This window comes from Musa acuminata, chromosome BXJ2-10 (assembly GCF_036884655.1).
Source record: "Musa acuminata AAA Group cultivar baxijiao chromosome BXJ2-10, Cavendish_Baxijiao_AAA, whole genome shotgun sequence".
Lineage (NCBI taxonomy): Eukaryota > Viridiplantae > Streptophyta > Magnoliopsida > Zingiberales > Musaceae > Musa > Musa acuminata.
In genome coordinates, this window is record NC_088347.1 from 2,003,392 (window position 1) to 2,011,167 (window position 7,776).

The following is a 7,776-nucleotide window of genomic DNA, read 5'->3' on the forward strand; positions in this document are numbered from 1 at the left end:
AGTGTGCCTTCATTTGTATTGCTTTGGGTCGCTCCCCCACTTGATCTCGCAATACATCTACCAATGCATTCTCTCGAGCGAGATGATGCGACGACTCCTCGCCGCTTGCTCAGTCCATTGAGCTTCGTGGAGTTGTTTGTTGAGTTACTCCTCCTCAACTTGTGAGGTTCGTCTCACATAATTCTCCCTCTGGAGAGTCGAGACTTATCCCTCCTGGATAACTGTCCCATTGGAGCAACATCTCTCTTCGTTTCGGAGACCACCATCACCTTAGACTACTCCGATCTGCTGAACAAACTATGCATTATTCTGCCTCCTGCAAACGCACTTGCTAGATTGTGACTCTACATCAATACAGCCCTCGCTACACCACTCAAGGCCTAGCAACATGCTGAACTCATTGAACACTTCAACCTCCTACGGACGTATCCTTTACATGCCAAAGGGAAAGTTTCAATGCTCCATGGCGCCGAGTTTCGGTCGCCTTGGGATGGCCGCGAACATTCCATTGTCCGCATACAAGCCCATGTATGAGTACCAAATTCTTTAAGTTAGCAATTCCCCTCACCTCTGTGAGCTTTGCACAACTCTTACAATCACTGAGCAACTCATTCCACCATGTATGGTCTCATCCTTTACCAAGCGCCTCGCTTGCCTTGAGCACCATCACGTATAGTTGTCAACGTTGAGCCGTAGCTCAAACTCAACCATCCCAACCTTTGAGCGCTCCGCATTCTTCGAGGCTTGCCTGTTCTCGTGGTGCCTCTTGTGCGAAGGGTTGGCCATTCCTCTGAATGCCAATCTCAAATGCCCGCTTCTCCGAGCGACTCCTTTTCCTTACATCTCCATGCTCGTTTTCCCCCAAACGGTCGCGCGTGTGCTGACTGCCCTCAATGCAGCCCCGCTAGGTCCCCCACATTTATATGCTAAGTGTTTCTATGAGTGCTTGTCCCGCTCTGATACCATCTGTCATGGACTTAGCTGGTTTTGCCTAAGTCATGCGGCACCCTTGCGTGTTCGTCCACAAAGGTCAGCCTCCCCAAAGCCTCCCATGTCCCTTAGGACCCACAAAAGAGAGATCGGGTTAGAGAAAATGCCTCATTCGGGATCCACAAGCAAACATTTCTGAAAACACTTCATAGACAAAGCAAATTACAAACAGACTTTACAAGCTCTAAATTGTTGTACGACAAAGGGTAAAATGGTCCACTACAGACCGAATGAAAGATGTATTGCTTTGGGTCGCTGTCCCTCTACAATTTGACTTCATAATTATGTGCCTTCATAATTTGACTAGCATATAGAGGGACAGTTGAAGGGTAAAATGGTCCACTATTAAGCCTTCAACTGTCCCTCTACATGCTAGTCAAATTATGAACATACCAAAATACATGGACATACATAAGCATTACATCAAACATCTTGTTTAGAGGTTTGTCCGTGATAGTTCAAACTTCCGATGAACTCTTGAACTCCCAACGAAATCACGTTCTTGACTCCGGGACTTCATTTTACTTTATGCCTTACTATCATAGTTAATCCTGCACATGTAAAACACACTTCGATCTAAACAATTATTACTAAGCATTAATCATGTTGTCTAGCATGTCATTGGTATTGAATCTCGTATTTTGATGATGAAACCAATTGATATGTGTTTATGTTTTAATCTACGTTTTGAGTGACATAGGATGCTTCAATCAGGATGAGACAATTAAAGCAGGAAAAATCATGTTGTGCCGGGGGAAATCATGTTAGAAGATTGGACGTCAAGCCGATGGATCGGTCGATGTATCGACAAAAGGCTTCAGGCCATAGATTCGGGCATCGGGCCAAGAAGAGTGGATATTGTGTCAAGGATATCGAAGTTGCGGAGTCAACTAGTCAATTGGGCAATAGGCCATAAGAGAGGACGATGCGCCAAAGAATCAGACGAAGCGTCGAGGAACCAATGACATGCCGGACAACTTGATTAATGCTTAGTATTAATTGTCTAGATCAAAGTGTTTTTTACATGTGCAGGATTAACTATGATAGCAAGGCATGTAGCGAAACGAAGTCCTGGAGTCAAGGACGTGATTTCGTTGGGAGTTCGAGAGTTCATCGGAAGTCCAGACATTCATCGGAAGTTCTAGTGGAACCAGCCGAGAAGTCTCGGAGCTTACTAGAGGAGTTCGTCGGAACTCACTAAGAAGATCATCGTGAAGTCTAAGAGCATGCCGGGAGTCTGCTGGAATATTGCCGAGAGATCGTCGGAAGTTCACCGGAAGATTGTCGGAAGCTCGCCCGAAGAATAGATTTACAGACTTGTTTAGCTCAGATTATGTCTTAGATTTCGTAGTTAGCACATAATTGGGCTTAGATTTGGGCCAACCCAATTAGAGGCTATCTATGCCCATGTAAGGACAGTGTTAGGCTCAATAAGAGGCCTAAACAATGCCCCAAGAAGTCTCACCGTCGTGACACAGTCTTCGAGACTATGTCAGGCAGTGGTATTGCTAGTCTAGGCGGTTGTACCGCCCCTGGCAAGGTGCCAAGCGATGGTACCACTAGTCTGGGTGGTCGTACCACCCAGCACTACCCCCTAGGTGGTGGTACCGCCAGACCTGGGCGGTGGTACCGCCTAGGGCAGTGTTAGTGTGATTGACACCGGGCGATGGTACCACCCAGCGTAGGCGGTAGTACCGCTCGTGCCCGGGAAACCCAGGATGGGAAAGTTTTAGCCCTCTCATCCCTAGTTAAAGCACATAAGCACAAAGAGTTTAAAAAGAAAAAAACATTGCTAAAATCTTGTGTGATCTCCTCTCCCTCTTCTAAGTGTTAGACTAGTTTGAGAGAGGAGTGAGTGCTTGTAAGAGTTATCTCCTAAACCCGGTAAAAGGAGAAGAGGGGTGTAAAAGGTGGTTGGTTTTCGCCTATTGAAGGAAGACCATTAGTGGATGCAGGTGGCCTTGATGGAAGAGGAATCAGAGGAGTGGATATAGGTCATGATGACCGAACCACTATAAACTTTTGGGTTCTCTGGTTTGTATTTCATTCCTACTATTACCGTATTGCAAACTTCCTTAAGTGCTTACTACCTTCAATTCATTATGTACACTTTCAAGTTAAGTTTCCGAAATCGGTTTTTCGTCGGAAGTAGTTTTATTGCAATGAAGTTTTTGAAGACGTGATTTTTATAGCTGTACTAATTCACGCCACCCCCCCCCCCCCCCCCCCCCCCCCCCCCCCCTCCTCTCCCTCTTAGTGCCGACCCCGACCCTTGATCCTAACAATTGGTCTATCGATGCTTCGTCCGATTCTTTGGTGTATCATCCTTTCTTGTGGCCTATTGCCTAATCGGCCTATTGACCTCCGCAACTCTGATATCCTTGGCACAATATCCACTCTTCTTTGCTCGATGCTCGAAATCATGGCCCGAAGCCTTTTGTCAATACGTGGACCGATCCTTCGGCGCGACGTCCAGTCTTCTGACATGTTTCTCTGGCCCAACATGATTCTTCCTACTTTAAATGTCTCATCCTGATCGAAGCATCCTGCATCACTCAAAACACTTATCAATTGGTTTCATCATTAAAATACGAGATTTAATAGAGAGACCGTGGCCTGAGGAGATGTAGTAGTGGAAAGAGTTCCATCTGAAGATACCATCGCAAATCCAATAATAAAGCAATTATCTCATATTGTCTTTAAGCATCATAGGGGTTTAATGAGGTTCAAACACATAGGTGATTGCCTTTAGGTTAAGTGCGAGATTGCTAGTCATAAGTGTCCTATAAGCCAAAAACGTGAGTAATGGCACGTGTGACATGATATATATTTTTTTTACTTATTATATTTTTATATTTTATTACTTTATATTGCTTGTTGCTTATATGCATATATATTATGATATCCATGGATCTATGCAATGAGAATCGGATCGTGGTGAAATCACAATAATGAAACTGAGTCACCTTTAAACACAAACCCTAAATAATCCTAGTCATAGGTTACTCGAAAGGGACATCGAGATAATCGGACAAATTAGTGTGCAATATACCTATCCATATGATGGAGGCAGCTGGTCTTATAGTTGCTCATGTGGGGACACCAATGATACAATGCAGGTGCTCATTTGAGAATGAGCTCACTGATTGATCCACTCATAGAATACTGGATAGTTGATGATGTCTTATTGTCAGATAGTGATTCTGTAGTCCTAGTATTGTATTTGGTCCTTAGACTTAAGACACCAAGGATGTCCTGTATAAGTACTCCACTCTTTAATACTGGACTTATAGGCTTGTATGTTTCAAATCTAATATTAGGAGTGGTAGCCAACTTTATGAAGGCTATTAACTGTCGATAGATGATCATCCGCTCTCGATATTGAGAGGAATATCTCGTATATTCTTGCTCAAACAAATCCTTAGCCAAGGTCATTCGGAATGAGAGATAAAGAGTTTTTCGAGAGAATCTAATTAGAGCAGGACTCGAGGAGAAACCGTATATGGTCTTTGGGATATTAGATAGTTAAGGGACTATAGATACATGGTAACTGAGGACAAATATATCCAAATGATTGGATTCCCTTGTATCGTTTGTGGACTACGACGTAGTGGCCTAGTACGTCCGCAACCGATGAGTCGAGTGAATTATTTTGGAGATAATAATTTATTGAGCTAGAAGGAGTTCTGATAGGTATGACTCACGGCCAGCTCGATATTGGCCCTAGAGAGTCACACACATATGGTAGGTGTTGCGATGAGTAGAGGTTCAGATGTGAGATATTCGCTAGAGCCCTTATCTTATTGGATATCTAATAAGCTCTTGAATTATTGGATCCCATGGATGAGATCCAATAAGAGCTAATAAGAGATTATTGGGCAAAGACCCACTAATCTAAGAGGCTTAGGTAATTGGATGGATATCTAATATCCAATAGGACAGGATCCATTAAAGTAAACTAGGGACCTCTATAAATAGGAGGAAACTAAAGGCCCATAGGTTGGGACTTCTTAGTTGTTACCTCCTATTCTCCTCTCCCCTTCTCCTCCTCAGATAATAAGTTGGAAATTTGAGGAGCGCCATCGTAGACCTATTGTGTGGATCATCACTAGAGATAAGGATATTGACTCTCATATTTTGATTATGAAACCAATCGATAAGTGTTTATGTTTTAATCTACATTTTGAGTGATGTAGGATGCTTCAATCAGGATGAGACAATTAAAATAGAAAAAATTATGTTGGGCTGGAGGAACATGTCAGAAGATTGGACATCAGGTCGGTGGATCGGTCAACGTATCGATAGAAGGCTTCGGGCCTTAGATTCGAGCATCGGGCCAAGAAGAGCGGATATTGCGCCAAGGATATCGGAGTTACGGAGTCAACTGGCCGATTGGGCAATAGGCTGCAAGAGAGGATGATGCGCCGAAGAATCGGATGAAGCGTCGAGGGACCAATGACATGCCAGACAACTTAATTAATGCTTAGTATTAATTATCTAAATCGAAGTGTGTTTTTATATGTGCAGGATTAACTACGATAGCAAGACATGGAGCAAAATGAAGTCTCAGAGTCAAGGACGCAATTACGTTAGGAGTTCGAGAGTTCGATAGAAGTCCAAACGTTCATCGAAAGTTCTGGAGGAACCAGTCAAGAAGTCTCGAAGCTAGCCAGAGAAGCTCATCGGAACTCGCCAAGAAGATCATCGTGAAGTCTAGGAGTTCGCTAGAAGTTCATCGGAAACTCGTCGGAAGAATAGACATAGGGACTTGTTTCACTTAGCAAATGTCTTAGGATTTCATAGTTAGCACGTAATTGGGCTTGGATTTGGGCCAACCCAATTATGGGCCAGCTAGGCCCATGTAAGAATTGTGTTGAGCCCAATAAGAGGCCCAAACAGTGCCCTAGGAAGTCTCATCGTAGTGGCATAGTCTTCGAGACTATATCAAGCGATGGTACCACCAATCTAGGCGATTGTACCGCCCCTAGTAGGGTGCCAAGCGATGGTACCACCTAGCACTGCCCCTTAGGTGATGGTACCACCCAGGGTAGTGTTAGCCAAACTGACACTAGGCAGTAATACCGCCCGTGCCCGGGGAATCCGGGATGGAAAAGTTTTATGCTCCAAGTTTGAATCAACTTGAAGCCTATAAATACCCCTCTCATCCCTGGTTAAAGCATACAAGCCCAAAGAGTTTAAAAAGAAAGAATCGCTGCTTAAATCTTGTGTGATCTCTACTCCCTCTTCTAAGTGTTAGACTAGTTTGAGAGAGGAGTAAGTGAGTGCTTGTAAGGGTTATCTCCTAAACCCGGTAAAAGGAGAAGAGGGGTGTAAAAGGTGATTGACCTTTGCCTATTGAAGGAAGGCCTCTAGTGGACACCGGTGATCCCGTCGAAGGAGGAAGCCGAAAGTGGATGTAGGTCACGTTGACCGAACCACTCTAAAACTCTGGTTTGCATTTCCTTTTTGTAATTTATCTTTACTGCAAGCCTCTTTAATCCCTTACTGCTTCTAATACATATACAAACGGGTTTCAAGTTAAGATATTTACGAAAAGGTTTTCATCGGAAATGATTTTTATTGAACGAAGTTTTAATCAAGACGTAATCTTTCCGCTGCACTTATTCGCCCCCCCCCCCTCTTAGTGCGCTCTTGATTCTAACAATTGGTATTAGAGCCTCGTGATTTCTTATTTGGTTTAACACCCAAAGGAAATGGCTCATTTCGGTTTTCAAGATTGTCACTCTCTCATTCGTCCTCCCTTTTTTAATGGGTCGGACTACACTTTTTGAAAAACTCAAATGAGAGTTTTCTTGCCTTCATTGAATCTCGATTTATGGCACATAGTCGAATTTGGTTTTCGAATTTCTCTTCCAATGAACCATTGGAATTATTTGGAGAAGAAAATGTTTTCTCTAATTGCTAGAGCTATGAATGCTCTATTTTCTACCTTAGATAAAACAGAGTTTAATCGGGTTTCTTTGTGCAAAACAACCTTCCAAATTTAGCATATTCTCGAAATCACACACGAAAGCACAAGTAGTGTAAAAGATTCTAAAGTAAATTTTTTGATACACAATTTTAAGATGTTTTGTATGGAACTAAGAGAGACTTTTGGAGACATGTACACCCGTTTTACGGATGTCGTCAATAGTCTAAAAGCTCTTGGCAAATGTTTTTCAAACTTTGAACTTGTTAGTAAAGCTTTACAATCACTTTCTAAAGCTTGGGAATCAAAAGTAACGGTAATACAAGAAACAAAAGATTTAAATATTTTTTTACTTGAAGAACTAATCGGTTCATTGATGACAAATGAAATGGTGCACAATGCACATGATGAATAAAACCACCTTCCAAAGAATAGGAAAGATTTGGGTCTTAGAACACATGAAGACCACTCGAGCATAAGCTCAAGTGATGATGAACTTGAACATATAAAGAAATTTAAAAAGTTAATGAAAAATAAATTAAAAAATAAAAAGAATGCAACTACTTGCTTTGAACGCAAGAAAAAAAACACAAATTGGGATGAATCGAGCTCCTCCGAAGACGAGGAGAAAATCAACAAAGGCGAGGTGGCAAACTATGCCTTAACGGCTTTCAACGATGAGGAAATCAAAATCCCCCTAATTTATTTCGAAATTACATGATGCTTTTTTTAAAATTTAGTTTAGAATTAATTTTCTTGAAAAGTGCATGTTTAATAATGAAAATAAAAAAATAGGAACCATGCTTTTCATTCTAGTAATTTTAAAAATAATCATGAAAATTACATGTTTATGATAA